Below are 20884 nucleotides of genomic sequence, written 5' to 3'. Positions count from 1 at the left end.
GCAAATGAAACCAAAATTGAAATCAAAATTGCTGACGTGGCCGATGACAGTACCGCCTGATTGGCACTCATGCCAATGGAGCGTTAAAAGCACATCTGAGCATAATCGTTGCCAGGGCCGCTGATTGGCTCCCATGCCGGTGGTACGTAAAAAACACCATTTAATCATGATCGTTGCCAGCGTCGCGTTACTGGCACATATGCCGGTGGCATGTGAAGAACAACATTCGAGTGTGGTCGTTGCTAGTACTACCAGACTGGCTCCCGTGCAGGTAGCACATAAAAAAACACCTTTTGAGCGTTGTTGTTGCCAGAACCGCCTGACTGGCCCTTGTGCCAGTGGCACATAAAAGCACCCACTACACTCTTGGAATTGTTGGCATTAGGAAGGGCATCCAGCTGTAGAAACTCTGCCAGATCAGATTGGATAGCTTGATCTAGATAACTTGAAATTTTTTTGCCAGTTCTCTAGTGGTTTTATGTAGATCTTTCTAAACGACAATCTTTAATTGACTGTTATCGATGACAGATGGGCATCCACTATGCTCATGATCTTCAAGGCTCAGGTCTCCACTGTAAAATCGTTTAAAACCATTTTTGAGCTGACCATTCAGTGGTCATTTCCTCACCAGATGTTTTGTTGATATTTCAAGCAGTTTCAGCTGCTTTACATCCTTTTTTGAAGTTGAATAGCAAAATTGCTCGAATATTGTGCTATGACAGTTCCATTTCAGATGATTGTAACAATGGTGAAAAAAATATCAATGTTAATTTATTGATGTTTAAAAAAAGATGTTTAAAAAAGAATTCAAAACACCACAAAAAATCCAGTACAGCTTCTTCATGGTTCAAAACATTGCTTTTTACTCAACCTGATATATAGACAAAACGAAAATTAAAAATAACAAAACAACAGAAGGCAACAGGAGGTACATATGGAATGTATTAGGTTGATGTTCAGTATAAGATGGCAAAAAAGAGTGAAAGAATGGGTGTATAATGTTTTGAGTATGGCTCTTTGTCAGAATGAGGAGTGAGGAAAAGACCGGAGAGAAGAAGAAAAGCACATATTAGGTTACACGGTTGATATATATATATATATATATATATATATATATATATATATATATATATATATATATGTATGTATGTATGTATGTATGTATGTATGTATGTATGTATGTATACATATATGTGTGTATACATATATGTGTGTATCTTGGCTGTTTGTGTATATGAATGATGATGGTGATAATATATATATATATATATATATATATATATATATATAAAAGAGAGATTCTGTCCATTCGTGTTTGTTGGTCTCATAAAGTGAAAGTAAATGGTTCAAGGGAGGCAACATTAATAGTGCACAAACCTATGATGAGCTGCATTGAGGCAAATATTCTCACTGGTTGTAGTAAAGGTGACACTGTCTTCATTCTTCGCATACCTGTTATACCAACTAATAGCCCATTCAAATTTAAGCCCTTAGAGTTTCCTATCCCACTTTCTTTTGCCATGAGCATTAATAAAAGTCAGGGCCAAACACTAAAAGTTGCTGGATTGCAACTTGAAAAATAAACAGAAGTTTGTATATGAAATCCATCTTTTTTCTATTTCAATTATTACGTTTTTCTCATATAATACACATACAGGACGAGTAAAATTAAATCTGACAGACAGGACACAGCATTTGTAATTTCATTGGACTATTACTTACTGTTACCTTGCCTTCCATTCCTGTAATATAACATCAGAATTTCAGCACTAACACTGACAGGACACAGCATTTGTAATTTCATTTGACTATTACTTACTGATATTCCTAACCAAAAAAATGTCTCCTATAAAATGACTGTCAAAATTGAACAGCAAACAAACACACAACGTGCAGCAAAAAATGAGGATGAGACAAGTGCAAACCTAAATCTGTGCATTCTTTTTATTATTATTATTGTTGTATTTTGACCTGAAGATTAGCTATATTTTTGAATAAAATTGATTTTCGATTGATTTAATCGATTTGAATATATTTTATTTTCTATTTGAAAACTTGGTTATGAAACATGTGTAGTCGTTTTATTATCATTATCTTATGATTTTTACTTTGTAGTATATTATACTTAGTTATCGTGCTTTTACTTATTAATTTTTCTATATGTGACTGTGGATTTTCATAAATGAGTTCATGAACTTTGGTTCTTTTCTCTAAAACTATATATTTATATATTTTATACTGTGAAACTTAATTTAATATTAATTTTTGATAAATTGAATTTGAGTTTTTACCTGTAAATTTGGATTTTTATCCCTATTATTATTATTATTATTATTATTATTATTATTATTATTATTATTATTATTATTATATATATATATATATATACAACAGGCTTCTTTCAATTTTCCATCCACCAAATCCACTTACAAGGATTTAGTTAGACTGAGGCTATAGTAGAAGGCATTTGCCCAAGGTGCTATGCAGTGGGACTGAACCTGGAACCATGTAGTTGGGAAGCAAGCTTCTTACCATAAGACCACATGCATGAGTGTGCGTGTGCCTCATTGACTAGACATCACATGATAGTTGTAAATTAGTGTTACCCGTCGTACAAATGGTATGATTCATTTTCAACCTTCTGTGAAAGCGTATCTGGTCACTGGAAAATTACCTTGCTTAGAAACTAGTGGAGACTGGTGACATGCAAAGCATCTGGCTATAGAAAATCTGCCTCACTGAATTCTGTTTGATGATCATGCAAGCTTTTTAAGCAAATAACCCTTTCAACACATTATAAGAGCACCACTTCATAGATGATATTTTAATACAGAATAAATATTTCATTGTAATTTAACCCGTTAACATTTATACCAGCCATATCCAGCCAAAATATTTTATCTTCAAACTGGCCAGATCTGGCTTCTCACACTAACCTATAATATAATTTTAAAAATTAACAGTTTCCTCATCAAAGTTGCAAAGCTACACGATAATGCATGATTAATTCAAGACAATATGAATAAATAAACATTCCATTTGACAGAATAACGTGAATGCTAAAGAACTCTTTAGCATTTAGCGCTGTTAAATGTAATGCCTATTTATTCATATTGTTTTGAATTAATCATGCTTTATCCTACAGTTTTGAGATTTCAATGATGTGATTATTTATGTTTAAAATGATGCTGTAAGGTAGGTGTGAGAGGCCAGATCTGGCCAGTCTGAACATGAAACATGTAGAACATTTGGGCTGGATACAGCTGGTTTTAATTCTAATGGGTTGATGATGGAACCAGAGTGTCCATAAGTGGATGACATAATGCTTCGCCCTGTTCATGAAATATTTCTTTCCCAAGGACATTAACATATTTGAAATATTTTAGAAGTGACTGCTTCTTTTTTGGGAAATTTTCCTTCAGATGATTAAGGCATCTGGAAGGCCATTCTGCCCAATAAGATATCTGTATGCTTATCTTTAGATATATCTTAGATATCTCTATATTTATCACCTACACTATTTATGTGTACACACAATGAACTAGTATTGTTGACACAGGATGTTCATGTACTTCTATGACATTGTAGTGTGTGTGTGTTTGTGTGAGTGCATCTTTATTATGTAAAGCTTCCAAAAATGCAATTCGAATGTTCTTGCTACTTAAGTGATTATGCCAAAAATAATAATTTATAACAGAGGCACACAAACTGTATAAATAAAGTTGATTAGACCTACCCATAAATTTATTGGTATGTCTAATGTCTATTCTCATTCATCACAGGGCTTGTGACACATGGTGATAAACAAGTCAGAGTTATAAGAAACATCCCCATGCATTTTGTAAATGGCACAAATGGTAGATTCATTAACACCAAACACACAGCCCACAGCGGCGAAGCTTCTCCCATCGCTTATTTTCTTAATTATCTCTCTTTTTCAGTTGAGTGTAGACATATCTATATATCGTTTGTTAGGATCAGGTGCCTTTGTATTTTTTCTGCTCACTGGTTCTATGTTGATAGGTATGAGTACATAAATCTGTATAAAAAATATGCGGTTTTGTGGTACAGGCATGTAATGACATGTGATAGTCAGTGCATTCTTGGTAAATGAGCATTATGGGTGGTCTCTGGGACATGTTTTTGTTTGTAGTCCAGGCAGAATCTTCAATGGACCACTAACTCATATTGTCACAAATCAATCTGTGATTAGTGTAACATGATCTACCATACAGTGTATCGTGTTATCCTGGATCAGAGAGCATTGAATCAGTGATAAACAAGGCTACATGTACTTATTTTACCAACCCGTGAAATAAGACAGACAAAAATTGACCATGATGAGGTTTGATTGCAGAAGCTAAAGAGATGCAATTCAGTAGCATTGACTGTTTTGCTCTAGACACTCATTGCCATGCCCAACTCCACTTCACCTTTGTTGTAATTATTTCTAATAATGATATATAACCACCAGTACAATTCACAGAATCCAATTACTTGACTACTTTTCCTTGGTTTTCTCCAGTCATACCCTGATTGGTGAGATACTTTGGGATGGCTCTGGAGCTAAATTCAGATCTAGTTGACTGGATTTCTGATGGGCTTGCTGTCTCCCAGAATACAGATGTTTAACGCAACTGGAGTGACATCCGATACAAGTCCACCTTCAAATGGTTAGAAACATTGTTAGACCAGCACCACCTTGCCTACCTCTGTTCTGCCATGCAGCCAAATAGCAGTGCATGGCTCAATTCGGTAGCCTCCTCACTTACTGTGGAGGTGTGCAGCTTAGTGGTTAGAATATTGGACTCATGATCATAAGATTGTGGATTTGATTCCTGGACTGGGTGACATGTTGTGGTTCTTGAGCAAAACACTTCATTTCACATTACTCCAGTCCACTCAGCTGGCAAAAATGAGTATCCCATTCAAGTGGGAAATATATATGCCATGAGTCACCATGACTCAATATGAAAACTTTACCTTTTTACCTCACCTACTGGTATCTTTCTAGATGCTCAGAGCACCCGTATCAGAGTGGCCCAACACCTCGGTCTCCACATATCTGAGCTGCACAAATGTTGCTGTGCGGCTGTAGTAGATGAATTCAGTTTGCATCCATTATCCTGCTACTCCAGCATGGTCCAATTTCCCCTGACACACCACTCTGAATAACATAATCAGAAGGGGCTTTATGCGGCTGGCTCCCTGTCTCAACTTGAGTCAGCAGGTCTTGGCCACAGGAATGGTAAGCACCATGATGGAATAATCATCTTCCCATTCCAGGGAGGCAGATCTCTATTCTGGGACATGATATGCAGTGACATGTTCTGCAGCTCCAACCTTGCAGCATTGGCTGCAAACCCGGGCGTCTTAACATGTAACATGGAGGTAAGAAAAAAATCAATACCACTATCAGTTTGTCCCAGTTGCCGTTGAAATGTCAGGTGTTCTAGGACCCTATACTACCAATTTCTTCTGCAAAATAGGGATAACAATGAACTTGTCAGAGAAATAAGCTCCATGAGGTGGAGTGGCTGCTGCAGAGAATGTTGCTGACCATTCTCCATGTCAATGCCATCATGGTCAATACCACACAGCACAGCTGAGCGCTCCACTTGTTCTGGGATATGTAGACCATTGTCTCGCCCTCCATCTTCTGCTGCTTTACTTCCACCCTCTCTTTTCTTTTTCTTTCCTTTTCTTATCTCTCCTTTTTCCTGTTTTTTTTTTGTATTTAAACATTATAAATAAAGTGCAGTACTTACGAGGGGATACTGAAAAGTTCCTGGCTTTAAGGGTTTGGCAAAAAGCCTGATTGGAGGCCCAACATTCTGAGATCTTTTATAAGGCTTAGAAAAACTGAAGGACATTGTAATAAGTGTGTGAATCTGAGAGTGGAATATGTTGAATAAAATCATAATTAAGTGATCCTTCTGTATGAGGGAACTTTTCAGCACTCCCTCATACATCATCAAAGGATTGGCCAACTAACAGACCATTTTATGTCTGCTTGATAATGCTCAAAATTTGGAAACAGAATGCATTGTTAAGAAACCTTCGAGAAGAATTGACACACAAAACTTCTGTGATAAACTTTCCATAGTTGAGTGATAGTATCTGTTAATTATTATATGTTCAACATATCAGTTTCAAGGACACTAACAATTTTGGGACATGAATGTTTATTCATTTTATGGTTATCGTAAATAACTTTTAAAATCCAATGTCAGTTTGTGTTTATGCGATATAGTTTAATAATTACCATCATCATCATCATTTAACATCTGCCTTCCATGTTGGCATGGGGTGGATGGTTTGACAGGAGCCACTTCCTTCAACACAACACCCTACTCAGTTGAATGGGTGTCTTTCTTGTGAGTTACTTGCTAATCTGACTGGTGCTGGTGCCACATAAAAGCACTCAGTATACTCTATCATGTGACTGGCATTAGGAAGAGCATCCAGCTGTAAAAATCATGCCAAAGCAGATATATATATATATATATATATATATATATATATGTATGTATATATATGCTTGGCTCAGTCTACTGGCCCAACAACTTCTGTTGGACCATCCAACCCATGTCAGCATGGAAAATGGATCTTAAATGATGATGATGATATTGAGCCTATTTTGCTGGCATCACAGTTTCACTCGTAGAGATATATGAACCACAGGGTGGATACTACTAGGATGTTCAAGGCTGTGCTGAACAGTGAGTTACTGTGTGGAAACCATCAAAGAGAGCTTCCCTAAACTCCCTTATACAGACATCTTAATGAAATGGATAGCCTGTCTGTAATTGGATGGGTAAACACAGTGACCAAACACAAAACGATGGCAGAAAGTTATAACAAAAGACAAAGTCTAAATGGATGCAGAATGAAAAGTTAATAAAAACTGGAGCAAGATCCACTCTACCATTTGTTGTTGGCACTCCGTCGCTTACGACGTCGAGGGTTCCAGTTGATCTGATCAATGGAACAGCCTGCTCGTGAAATTAACGTGCAAGTGGCTGAGCACTCCACAGACAGGTGTACCCTTCACATAGTTCTCGGGGATATTTAGCGTGACACAGTGTGACAAGGCTGACCCTTTGAATTACAGGCACAACAGAAACAGGAAGTAAGAGTGAGAGAAAGTTGTGGTGAAAGAGTACAGCAGGGTTCGTCACCATCCCCTGCCAGAGCCGCGTGGAGCTTTAGGTGTTTTTGCTCAATAAACACTCACAACGCCCAGTCTGGGAATCGAAACCGCGATCGTATGACCGCGAGTCTGCTGCCCTAACCACTGGGCCATTGCGCCTCCAACTCTATCATACCTGGCATGAAAGAGCAAATTATAATTTATTATTTTTTTATCGTTTATCTGTGGCCATGCAAGGGCACCACCTTGAAGAATTTTTAGTCAAGTATATCAATCCCAGTACTTATTTTTTAAAGCCTGGTACTTACTCTATCAGTCAGTTTTGTCAAACTGCTAAGTTACAATGATGTAAACAAACCAACACTGATTGTGAAGTGGTGGTGGGGCTAAATACAGACACAAAGACACACACACAGATATATACATATATATATATGACAGGCTTGTTTCAGTTTTCATTTACCAAATCCATTCACAAGGCTTTGATAGGCTTGAGACTATAGTAGAAGACACTTGCTCTAGGTGCCACAGAGTAGGCTGAACCCTGAACCATGTGGTTTGGAAGCAAACTTCTTTATTTCATTTGATTTGCCACCAGGGCATTACACAGAAGAAGCAGTTGTGGGCTAGACTAGTACATTAATGAGATGAATGATAATAAAATTAAATGATAAAATGAGGGAGACAAGTGGCGCCCGCCGACCCCTCATCTCCCTAAAACAATGTTCTCTCCTGTAAATTACAGAATATGAGGCTACAAACCTCTTACAATTTATACGAGGTTTTTACACCTCTTACAATAAAAACTTTAGTCCTCAAAATTTTCAATGTCTGTAAGTTCTTCCTGTGAATTACAAAATATGAGGTTACAAACCTCTTACAATTTAAGAAATTAGTCCTCCTCATTGGGGCCCCCAAGCAAGTTGAGTTGCTGCCTGCTGACAACTCTGCACCGACAAATCGGGGCCCGCAAAAAGGAATGTATAATCTTTCTTGTCAAGGGTCGCCATGACTCTTGACAAAACTGTATGTTGTACTACCTCCGCAGCCATGCTGGGGCACCGCCTTTATGGGTTTTAGTTGAACAACTTGACCCCAGTACTTATATTTCTTTTTAAAGTTCAGTATATATTCTATCTAACTCTATATGCTGAACTGCTAAATTGCAGGGACATAAACAAACCAATGTTGGTTGTCAAGCTTTGGTGGATGGCAAACCCAGTCAAGTTAATAGCCTGCTCCAGTACGTTTCGCACAAACCATATTGGTCTTGAGAAATGGAAATAAAATTGATGATGATGATGATGATGATGACAGCAGCGGCGGCACAGCTGCCATCGTCATCATTGTCATTTTCATCATCACATTTGTATCCATATTTCCATGCTGGTAAGGTCTGGACAAAACATATTGAGGCAGACTTTATAACATGCCTATGGCAGCAGCAGTGCATGATGATGACAATGATGATGATGATGATGATGATGATGATTTTGATGCCTCTGTCTTTCTTTTACATCTTCAACTCCCAGTGGTATCGCAGGGACAACACCATATATGATATATCCCTAGTATCTAAACCTGGCTCACCCCAACCACCTCTAGGTCTGGCTATGGCCAATATCTTCCAGGAGGAAAGAGAGAGAAAAATTAAGCCCAGTTCTGGACTCGTTCTTTATTTATGAACCATGAAGGGATAAAAATTAAAGTCTATCTTGCTTGAGTTTGAACTCAGAACATGGAATGATTACTTCAAAGTACTCTATCAACTCTGCCAATTCACCTAATCCACACACACACACACACACACACGCACACACACACACACGCGCGCACACACACACACACACACACACACACACACACACACACATGCACATGTACATGTGGGTATATCTCTTGTGTATCTGTGTCCGCATGCATGCAGATGTGTATATGTTGTCACTGTGTGTGTTTGTGTTAGCCAACATCATCTGGTGGACATTGTCTCCCTCCCTCATAAACATTAAAGTCTGGAAACTTCGTGTGGGAAACGTGAAATAAATAGCTTACTTGTAAACAAGTAAGGGTTGGCCTTGTCAAGGTCATCTGGCCATAGAACATTACCTCAGTGAGTCTTGTCCAACCCATGGCTATGAGGGAAGAAACTGCATATAAAAATGATGTCATTGATGATGATGATGATAATGATGCTGCTGCTGATGATGATGATGATGATATGTGTTTCTTTCTCTCACCCTTTCATACATGTACACACATTTAGAGCTTTCTTTATTTAACAGTCTTGCCTTTATTTTCTCTCACTTGCATTCATATAGAATGTCATATAAAGGACACTCATTAATGTCTTTTTAAAATTACTTTCTCTCTCTCTCTCTCTCTCTCTACCACCCACATGCTAACCTAAAGAGATAACAAACTACAACTTGAAAATCAATGCAAATAACAATATTGGTGTTCATGGGTAAATAATGGTTTTGTGTCTGTGTGTGTGTGTGTATATATGTCTGTGTGTATGTGTGTATATATATGTGTGCGTGTGTGTATATATTTATATATATATATATATATATATATATATTTATTTATTTATTTATTTATATAAGCACTTACACACATGCATATATATATACATACACATGTACATACATTTATACATATATGGATAACTCATAAGTATATATATATGTGTGTGTCTGTATAAATATATATGTAAATACATACACACACACACATCTGTATTCAGATGCATATATATAGATATGAATATGTGTTTCTATCTATCTATATATATAAATGGTTATTTTTATATATACAATTTATATGTTGATACATGTAGTATATATTCTCTTTAGCCCATCTTCACACCAATATATCTATATATATATATATATATATATATATATATATATATTGGTGTGAAGATGGGTGAAAGAGAATATCAATAAATACCATTATGCTGAATGGCAATTGTTCCACCACCAACACATGCCTACTTAACCATGTGAGTGGGCAGTAGTTGTAGGAGTGAGTAGTGATGCTGGTGGTTGTGGGTGACAATAGAGTATTGATGGTGGAGTGGCTTGAGAGAGAAATAGACAATATGGTGTTGTGAGAGTAATGACAGTCATATGCGGAAGATAGTAATATTAAAAGTGGGATAAAAACAGTCGTGATGGCCATGTTGCAAGTTGTTATTTAACTTCAGTCAGCTCTCATTGAGCAGATCTTTGATCAACAGTATACTAGCTGTGACTATACTTGTTTTATTTTTCATGCCTAATGTTTCAAATGTATCATTCCATTATTTGATATGGTAAGATGTATTTTCTCGAGGGAGATTTGCCTGCTATTTCAACCGAGTTGTGACCATGTACAGCTATGGTTCCCAACCCTTTTTACTGGCAAGAGCCTTTATAATTTGAATGAATTTACTCATATTTCTCGAGCTTTGGGGAAGGTCTGTCTATTCAGCAAGTCCATTTTTGTAGATCTCAGCAAACTAACTTACTCAGCCTCATCTCTTTCATTGTCGTTATCGTCATCGTTGCTACTGCCATCTTCATCATCATTTAATATCTGTTCTCTCTGCTGGTATGGGTTGGATGGTTTTGACAGGAACTGGCAAGCCAGAGGGCTGGGCCAGTTGTCTGTTTTGGCATGGTTTCTATGGCTGGATGCCCTTCCTAATGCCAACCACTTTACTGAGTGTACTGGGTGCTTTTACGTGGCACCAGTACCCATGGGGATCATGTACATTTATATCATCATCATCATCATTTAACGTTTGCTTTCCATACTAGCATGGGTTGGACGATTTGACTGAGGACTGGTGAAACCAGATGGCTACACCAGGCTCCAATCAGATTTGGCAGAGTTTCTACAGCTGGATGCCCTTCCTAACGCCAACCACTCCGAGAGTGTAGTGGGTGCTTTTACGTGCCACTGGCACGAAAGCCAGTCAAGTGGTACTGGCAACGGCCATGCTCAAAATGGTGTATTTTACGTGCCACCTGCACAGGAGCCAGTTCGGCGGCACTGGCAACGATCTCGCTCGAATGTCTTTATACATGCCATCCGGCACAAGTGCCAGGAAGGCGATGTTGGGCACAGGTACCATTGACGGTTTCGCTTTCACTTGCCCCAATAGGTCTTCGCAAGCCGAGTTTCGTTTCCAATGAAGGAGACGTTGGCATGGGTGCCAATCATCGAATTTAATTCGATTTCGATTTCACTTGCCTCAACAGGTCTTCGCAAGTGGAGTTTAGTGTCCAATGAAGGAAGGTACATATAATGGTAATAATAAACAAAATAATAATTTTTTTTCAATTCGTCTGTTAGGATATTTCTGTTGAAATATATTGCCTTTGTTTCAGTTAGAAAGAGTTGAATAAAACTTTGTTATTGTTAAACTGGTGTCTGGGACATCAATTAGCATTGATTTTTGGAAGGTTTTAATTTAGATCACTTTAAAACAGGAAGTTTTTTTTTCTTAAAATCAGGTCTGGTATTAAAAGGGTCAGTAAATCAGTTGATGTTATTTTAATCAACAAAGCAGCTTCAGTTAATTTCAAATTTCAGTGAAAAATATCCAACAGCTAACTACATAAATAATATTATGTATAATGTTATAACTTTAGCATTACTAGATCTATATATCTGCTTATTTAGCAAAGTAAGAGACTCAGTATTTTGTGGAGTGATTGATCTCTTTTCTTTTCAATTACATTTTTACAACAAGCTGTCATCTGCTTTTATTGATGTGGTGGTGGTGGTGGTGGTGGGGTGTCGCCAACATCCATTTGTGCACTCATACATTTAATCTGTTTACTTACCTTGTCAATTCTTTACTTTTTATTTCAAAACCCATCTCCAAAGCTGTATGAGAGAATAGTTTGTAATGTGTGTATGTGTGGGGGTGTATGTATATACACATCCATCCACTCACTCACCCCCTCTCACACCTCCACAGGTGTGTGTGTGTCTGTATATATATATGTATGTGTGTGTGTATCATGTGTGTGTGTGTGTGTATCATATTTGTGTGTGTGTATATATATGTATACACACACACTCTCATACACACATGTGAATATTTACAGATGTGTTTGGGAATGTCCACACACACAAACACACACACACACACTCCACACACACACACACACTCCACACACAAACACACACACACACACACACACTCACATTTCATACAAATGAGTTTATGCCGGTAGCATGTAAAAGCACATATTACACTCTTGGAGTGGTTGGCATTAGGAAGGGCATCCAGCCATAGAAAACCATACCAATTCAGACTGGAGTCTGGTGCAGCCTCCCAGCTTACCAGCCCTGGTCAAACCATCCAACCCAAGTCAGCATGGACAACAGATGTATGATGATGATGATGATTTGAAAAGTAGATGAGACCTTAGTTCAAGTATATGCAACATTCTTTTGAGCAGAGGGCTTTATTAGATGTTATTCATCATAAATTGGACCACATCACTAAAATAATAATTTAACATACTTCATACCCACCCATACCACTTCTCTTTCATTCATCTTCCTTTAATTTTAGGGTCCACCCTGTCTCATATTCACCACCATTCTCTTTCTTTTTCAACTGGGGTAACCATGTTTCTTCCCTACCGCCAGACCCTGTTTCTGTCCTTCAATCATAACTCTCATCACCTGGAATAAAGACACTTCCCTCACTACTACTCCCCTACTCTCATGAGTGTTGGTGCCACATAAAAACACTCAGTACACCCTGTAAAGTGGTTGGCATAAGGAAGGGCACCCAGTTGAAACAGAGAATGAAGCTTGACACAGTCCTTTAGTTCCTCTGCTCTTGTTGAACCATCCAACCCATCCCAACACAGAAAATGGACATCAGATGATGCTGATGTTGAAAGGCCAGTAAAGATCAATGCTAATAAGTCACTGTAGGTGATTGAATCACCTATTATACACAGTCAAAATGGGTGAAAAGGGTAAAGACCCCCTTCAGTCATGAATGACCGTGGAATTGCTCCCAGAAAGTTACCCTCCAAGGCACAAGTCCAGGCAAGGTTGTTTGTGGAAGACCAGCAGTCACCCTTGCATATCAGCCTCCCTTCTCCAAGCCTCTGATATTATCCAAGGGAAAGGCAAAAGCTGATACTGCTTGGTACCAGTGACATTGCAACTTATTTCTACAGCTGAGTGAACTGGAGCAACATGAAATAAAGTGTTTTGCTCAAGAACAGAACACAACCCAGTTTAGTAATCGAACTCACTACCCCATAATTGTGAGTCTGACGCTCTAACCACTGAGCCATGTGCCTTCACAACTGTCAAAATAATTCCTGATTATATTATAATAATTGTAACCACTTTATGATGAATTAGTTGTGAAACATTTAATCTTAGCTTTGTACAGTATTTTCTGACTGATACTGTCAAAGAACAATGTTAACCTTTTAATATTCAGATCACTCTGTCAAAGATAATGCTAATTATTCTCACTGTTTTGAATCAGCCACGCATTATCATTTTGCTTTGAGATTTCAATGATGTGTTTATTTTTAGAACGACAGTGTGGAATAGGTGTGAAAGGCTTGATCTAGTCAGTTTGAACATAAAACAGGTAGAATATTTTGGGCTGGTTATGGCCAGCTTAAATGCTAAAGGGTTAAAGAGTTTGATATTAACCTAAAAATTGTAAATTTAAAATTTGTCAGATCTACTTTTAGTGCAGTTATACTGCTGATACAAATGTCACGGGCCTCATGGAGGCAATGGTAAGTGATGGTGATACGCTATGCTTGAGAAGACCCATTAAGCCAAGTGGAATCATAGTTGTGGCCAATGCTGGTGTCCTGTAACTGGCACTCATGCTGGTGGCATGTAAAAAGCACGCATCACACTCTTGGAGTGGTTGGCATTAAGAAGGGCACTCAGCTGTAGAAACCATGTTGAATCAGATTGGAACCTGGTGTAACCCTCTAGCTTACCAGTTTCAACCAAATCATCTAACCCATGCCAGCATAGAAAGCAGATGCTAAATTATATAATGATACAGTTGTAGCTGTTGTTTGGTCTTAAATCAGTTGTAATCAAGTGGATTTAAGTTAACGGTAAACCAGTTGTAATTATTCCATCTTATTTCCAGACATATCAAGCCTCAGACTATATTCTCCAGTGTGTCTGTCCTTTTTCTCTTATGACAGAATAATAAGATGTGAAAGTGAATAGTCACTGAACCTGCTGCTCTTTAACAGGTTCAGTAACCACATAGAGGCTACCATGTTGATATTATTGTGTATTTTGGTTCAATACTTTACTCTTGATTGTAAACATAAAGTATGTACTACTACTGCTTTATAACTGTGATCATATTTGGTTGTAAACAAAAAAGTTGGTGGCAATGGTACACCCCCACCACCATTATCATCGTTATCATTTCACAGCTGTTTGAAAATCTAAAATGAACTGCTCTATTTACCTGTCTGACCTGTCTCATCATACCAACCATGTCTATCTCAACTTATTTACAGACAATATATTCAGGTTAACTTTAGAATTCATAGCTCATCATAATCAGTTTTAGAAGTTTTTTTTTCTTTTTACTCTTTCATTGTAATATTTTAAATATCAGTGAAATAGAAGTGTAAATTAAATGCCATTTTATTAATTTATTGGTATATAAAGTGGTTTTACGGTTTATGCAACTTGAGAATTATATCCAAGCATTCCCTCACTGACCCCCCTTCTCCCCTTGAAGTAGAAATTTGTATTTGACTCATAATATTCTGTATATTTGTAATCATAGCCTTTTGAAGAATCTAGATATATTTTGCCAAAACATGATTCCATAAAAAGCTCAGTGCTGTTCACTGAAAATATTACTAATAGGCTTTCCACAAAGAACGAGAAAATAAAAAAAAGTCTGTGGGAAACAATGACTTTTATTAGAATTAATATCTGATGATTGACCAAGAATGGATATGGTTTCCAAAACAGATGCCTTATCAGCTTGATGTTTCACTGCTACATACCAAGCTGCTAAATTTTTTCAAGTGAAAGAAAAAATAGTTCCATGCTATACAGGTTGAACTAAGTTGGATATGGATGGAGATGGTCAGTTCATCTAAGTTTGATGGGTAACCTGGAGCATTGCTCATGAAAAGCAATATTTTATTTTCAAGGTTCTTAGCTTGACAATACTTTTAACAGCTGGGCTGAAATACAAAGTAAAATCTTGAAACACTCCTGATGATAGCCTCTGTTATATTTGATTGCCATATACCAGCAAGACGAGATTCAGAGTATCTTTTCATTACTCCTGGTGTCTCAGAATGATACTAGTGACTTTGGAGTAGATCTTCTGAAACATTACCACCAAATAGGAGAGTTATGTGAGTAGTGGCAGTCTTGAAACTAAGTGCTGTGTTTTCTTTAGAAATGTGCATTTATTTCCAAAGCAAGATTGTCACCTCTACATTAAAACAGTATTATGGTGTATATCACCTTTCATCAATAATATGTTTCATTAAAACTACTGCAGTTACTTTTGACTTATTTCAAACTCTCCTGTTACCTGTAGGTGATGCAATTTTGATTAATGTGTGAAATTTTCAAAATAGTCACCTCCTGCCACAGCATTTACATTTTTTGTACTAGAACCCAGTGTTTCCTTGAGGTCATCAAATATATAATATAAATCTTCATTTGAAAGTTATATAGCAGGTATGAATAGTTATGTTGATGCATGTCCTCTATCAATTTGTTTCAAATGAATTTCATATTTTCTACTCTGCCTGTTCTATTCTTAGTTAATCCTGTAATAGCTGAAAATGTTGGAGCTCAAGTTTTAAGTTTTCACCAATATTGCAAACACAGTTGTTGATTGAAGAATGCAACTTCTTTCTGATTTCTACAGCTGGTTATCCATTGTTGAATCTCTGTGATCACTACATATTTCGTGTCTGATTTTACATTTCTCTGTTTTGTGTGGTCACAGACAGCAGTGGTGCACTGTCCATGTTTAACTGACATTGCAACAGAGATGCATCAGGGAAGAAGTATTTACAAGGTGAAAATTGGAAAAGAATACTTTCTACCACCACACTGTTTAATCCCTTAAAATTTAAACTGGCTACATCATCATCATCATCATCATCGTTTAACGTCCGCCTTCCATGCTAGCATGGGTTGGACGATTTGACTGAGGACTGGTGAAACCGGATGGCAACACCAGGCTCCAATCTAATTTGGCAGAGTTTCTACAGCTGGATGCCCTTCCTAACGCCAACCACTCAGAGAGTGTAGTGGGTGCTTTTACGTGTCACCCGCACGAAAACGGCCACGCTCGAAATGGAAAATATTCTGTCTCTTTTGTGATCAAACTGGCCAGATCCAACATCTCATACCTGCTCTACACTGTCATTCTAAAACTAAATGATCACATCTTGAAGCCATGAGATAATACATTATTAATTCAAAACAGTGTGAATAGATAAATATTACATGACAGAATAATCTGAATGCTAAAGAGTTAAAGCTGATCTGTCACTCAATCATTTTGTTTGAATTACTACATTTGTCCCTCTCTGTGTTCTTTGGCATACAAGTTGAATTTTTCAAACTAAAATTTACAGCTCTAAAACGTTGGTTGACCAATACACTAAAACAACTTTGGATGACCATGTGAAATGCTGCAAGAGTTGGAAAGATAATGACAATGTTTGAATGTTTAAGCTCTATGTTTGTATTATACACTACCTCAACTTGTATGCTGGAAAATATGGTAACACCATATCCTATCAGTAGAAGGTAAATTGTTAGTGTAAAACCAAAGAAGAAACACTTTGGGTTCAGTAAATCTAAGATAGCTCAATAAAATTCTGTTTGAGAAGCAAACACTTTGTGAATTTTTATTTTACAGTATTGTAGTTTTATTTATCCTGTACCTTATGAAATGATATTAAACAAAAAAACACACACGCACACACACACACACACGCACACGCGCGCGCAATGGGCTTTCATACATTTTTGTCTATCAAATTCACTCACAAGGCATTGATCAGCTCAGAGCTATAGTGGAAGACACTAACCCAAGGTACTGCACAGTGGGACTGTACTCATAAACCACACAGTTCCTAAGCAAGCTTCTGAACCACACAGCCATGCCAAAGCCTATATACACAAACAGACAGACAGACAGACAGACAGACACGCATGCATACACACACACACGCATTCATTATTATATGCAAAATTAAAGCAGTTAGCTGGCAGAGTCGTTAGCACACTGGGCAAAATGTTTAGCAGTATTGCGTCTGTCTTTATGTTCTGAGTTCAAATTCTGCTAAAGTCGACTTTGCCTTTCATCCTGTTGGAGTCAATAAAATAAGTACCAGTTTATATCACTAAGGGTTGATATAATCAACTTACTCCCTCCCCTGAACTTGCTGGCCTTGTGCCAAAATTTGAAACCACTATTATATTTAAAATTCACTACTTCTATCATGTCATCAGTTTTTCTTCTTTTTAAAGTACATTTACACATTTACTGAGTCAACTATTGCTTCTTAACAATGTTAGTAAGCCCTGGCTGCGTTTAAAATTTTTTTAAAACAATCTTGTCTTTTATTGAGAAAGGAAAGTTCATACTTTTGTTAACCATTTAGTAATTTTCATGCAATCTTTGCACAGCATATAATAAAAATAAAATATAGGACAAGATACATTATCTCAATATTATTCTTTATTGACATGAGATGGGAAGTTATAAAAAATTTCTCAGCTTTCGTTTAACCTATTCCTATACAAATCGAATGTTTTCTGTAATAATACTTTTGATTTCTATTGTAGTAGACTAAATGTAAGGTGAGAAAATTTTTTTTGTCATGTCTTCCATTTTTATGGAGATAATGAATAATATCAATCAAGATAATGTCAGAGATTTATTTAGCTTTTTTTATTGTGCAAAGATCATGTGCATGTTATTGAATGGTTAAAAAGAAAGAGGTATGAGCTTCTTTCTCGAGCAAGAATAAATAAATATTGAGTCATCCCATAAATAATGTGGGTTTTTTTATACTTCTTTTATTTTTCAAAATTAAGATAAACGAAGTTCTTTTCTAATCTAAAATATCCTCTCCTTCATTTTCTACAATGCTCTTCCATCTATCTGGTAGACTTGCAAGGCCTCTCTTCTAAAATTCACTTGTCTGTGATGAAAAATACTCCTCCAGTCCTGTTCTGACCACATCTACAGAATTCATATTTTTTTCCATCCAAATTATTTTGAAGACTGTGGAATAAATGATAATCAGATGGGGCAATGTCTGGTGAATATTGTGGGTGGGGCATCGTTTCCCATTCAAACTGTTCCAGCCTTTGGAATGTCATCATTGCTGTATGTGGCCAAGTATTATCCTGATGGAAGAATACCTTTCGTCTCGAAACCAAAGATGGTTCTTTTTCTTCTAGCGCAGATGCCAATGAATGGTTGAATGACCAAATCCAAGCTTCTCTGCTAGTTACTCAACAGTTATGATGGGATTTTGTTCCACCAGGGTTTTGCAAGATGTCCTCGTTGAGCTCTGCAGATTTTCCAGGACAAGGCTCATCTTCTAAGCTGTAGTTTCTGGCTCAGAATTTCTGGAACCACCATTGACACTGGCTTATGCTTATTGTCCAATCCCCATATACTGCATTAATATTCCTCACACTTTCTGTTCAGTTTTTGCCTTTATTGAGCTCTTAGAGCAAAATATGCCGAATATGCTCCATTATAGCTTTGAAAAAATAACAGTTAAAATCGAACTGCATTCTTCAAAACTTGCATTAAGAATAAGGACAAGGTAAAATTACTACCTGCTTTTAAAACACATTGATGCAGGTAGTTTATCCCATCCTCCTCCAACTTTTAGTTGAATGCAATTGAAAAAACCACATTATTTATGAGATAACCCAATATATAAGTAAATCAAGTGTGGCTGTGTGGTAAGAAGTTTCCTTCCCAACCACAAGGATCTGTGTTCAGTCTCACCTTGTGGCATCTTGGGTGAGTGTCTTCTATTGTAACCTCAAGCCAAACAAAGCCTTGTGAGTGGATTTGCTCTGCATGCATGCGTGCGAGTGAATTTCTATCCTTGTGATCAGAACTTCTTTTACCATAGGTTTAAGTGACCTGAGTTCACCTAAGTCAGGCCCTGGTTAACAACTACTGCAGAACTTCTGAGTGATAGACCAACCTGCTAAATATAGCCATCAAAACTCATAAATCACTCACTATTTCTTTCAAAGGGGGCAGAGTGATACCTTAGTATATTCACAAAACCAAGTGTTTAGCTGTCATGAAAGGCTTATTCAAACCTGAAATAATCAACCAAATTTCTCTTAAACTAGACATTGAACTGTATCAAATATGAAGCATACATTAGAGTAATTAGCCTATGTTATGTGCAAAAGATGGATGAAAGACCTTAAGTTACGAGACATATCCTTCTATCAAATGATAGTTATATATCAAAACTTCCATGCTTCCTGAAATCTGCCAACAGTACACCTGATGGCTTGTTATTTCTTAGTTGTTGGGCACCTGAGCACGGTATACAGTAATTCCCCACCATATCGTGGTTCACTTGTCATGCAGTCAGTACATTGCAGTTCACCTATTGTGCACTCAGTACATCGCAGATTTTTCTGGCTAATATATGTAAATTTATATTGCGGATTCCTCAGTATACCACAGGTTTCTGTGACCGATAGGTATTTGTATATTTTTAGATTTTATTGACTTTTTTGTTTCTTGAAGTTAATTTATTTGATGTGATTCTTGTGCTTGGATTGACAATATTTACAGCACCTAGGTTTCTTAAGCGGTCACCCATCTAAGTGCTAATGAGGCCCGACACTGCTTAACTTTGATGAACAGACAAGAACTAGTGTTTCGAACGTGATATGGCCATATATATATATAAATATAAATAAATAAATAAATATATATATATATATATATATATATATGTATATATATATATATATATATATACACACACACACATACATATATACACACGCACATACATATAATCATCATTATCATCATTATCATCATATATATATATATATATATATATATATATATATATATATATATCTACATATACATACATGCATATTTATGTATACATATGTATAAACACCCAAACATCTATTGAAGTGTTAAGGTTACATTATATGTGTGTGAGCATGTGTGTATGTGTGTGTCTACATACACACATACATGCATACATATATATATATATATATGTGTATTCGTTGGTACAGGCAAATGTAGCCTCCATCTGTGCACATACACACTTATGTATGTGTGCGCACGCACACACACACACACACACACACACACACACACACACATGTACATAGGAAAGCTGTTATTTCTCTGTTGCTATTCCCAGTAGCTGCTGGCCAGCCAGCACTATTATTAATAATGTTATTGTTCCTGCTACTGACTGCCACCTACAGAGTGGCTACATTACACACATTGTAACATTGTACACTAATTGACCATAAGGAGAGTCGTTAACTAAGGAAAAAGACCTGCTCCATATTGTTATTGTTTTTTACTTTCACTTTGAAATTACACAGTTTGTATAATCTGACGAAGGAGTGTTATTGCTTGTTGCTGCTACTGTAGGTGAATTTTGTCTTTTCACCTGGTTAATAAGGACAGTG

At 36.9% G+C, this 20884-nt stretch overlaps 1 protein-coding gene across 1 annotated transcript in view; it reads left to right on the top strand.

Annotated features, from left to right (window-relative positions):
• Nucleotides 1-20884, top strand: part of LOC106883807 (uncharacterized) — a 156977-nt gene that overhangs the window by 82653 nt on the left and 53440 nt on the right. The gene's annotated exons all lie outside the window — the stretch shown is intronic.

This window comes from Octopus bimaculoides, chromosome 15 (assembly GCF_046866305.1).
Source record: "Octopus bimaculoides isolate indiv1 chromosome 15, ASM4686630v1, whole genome shotgun sequence".
NCBI lineage: Eukaryota > Metazoa > Mollusca > Cephalopoda > Octopoda > Octopodidae > Octopus > Octopus bimaculoides.
This window is presented reverse-complemented; position numbering and strand designations above follow the sequence as displayed.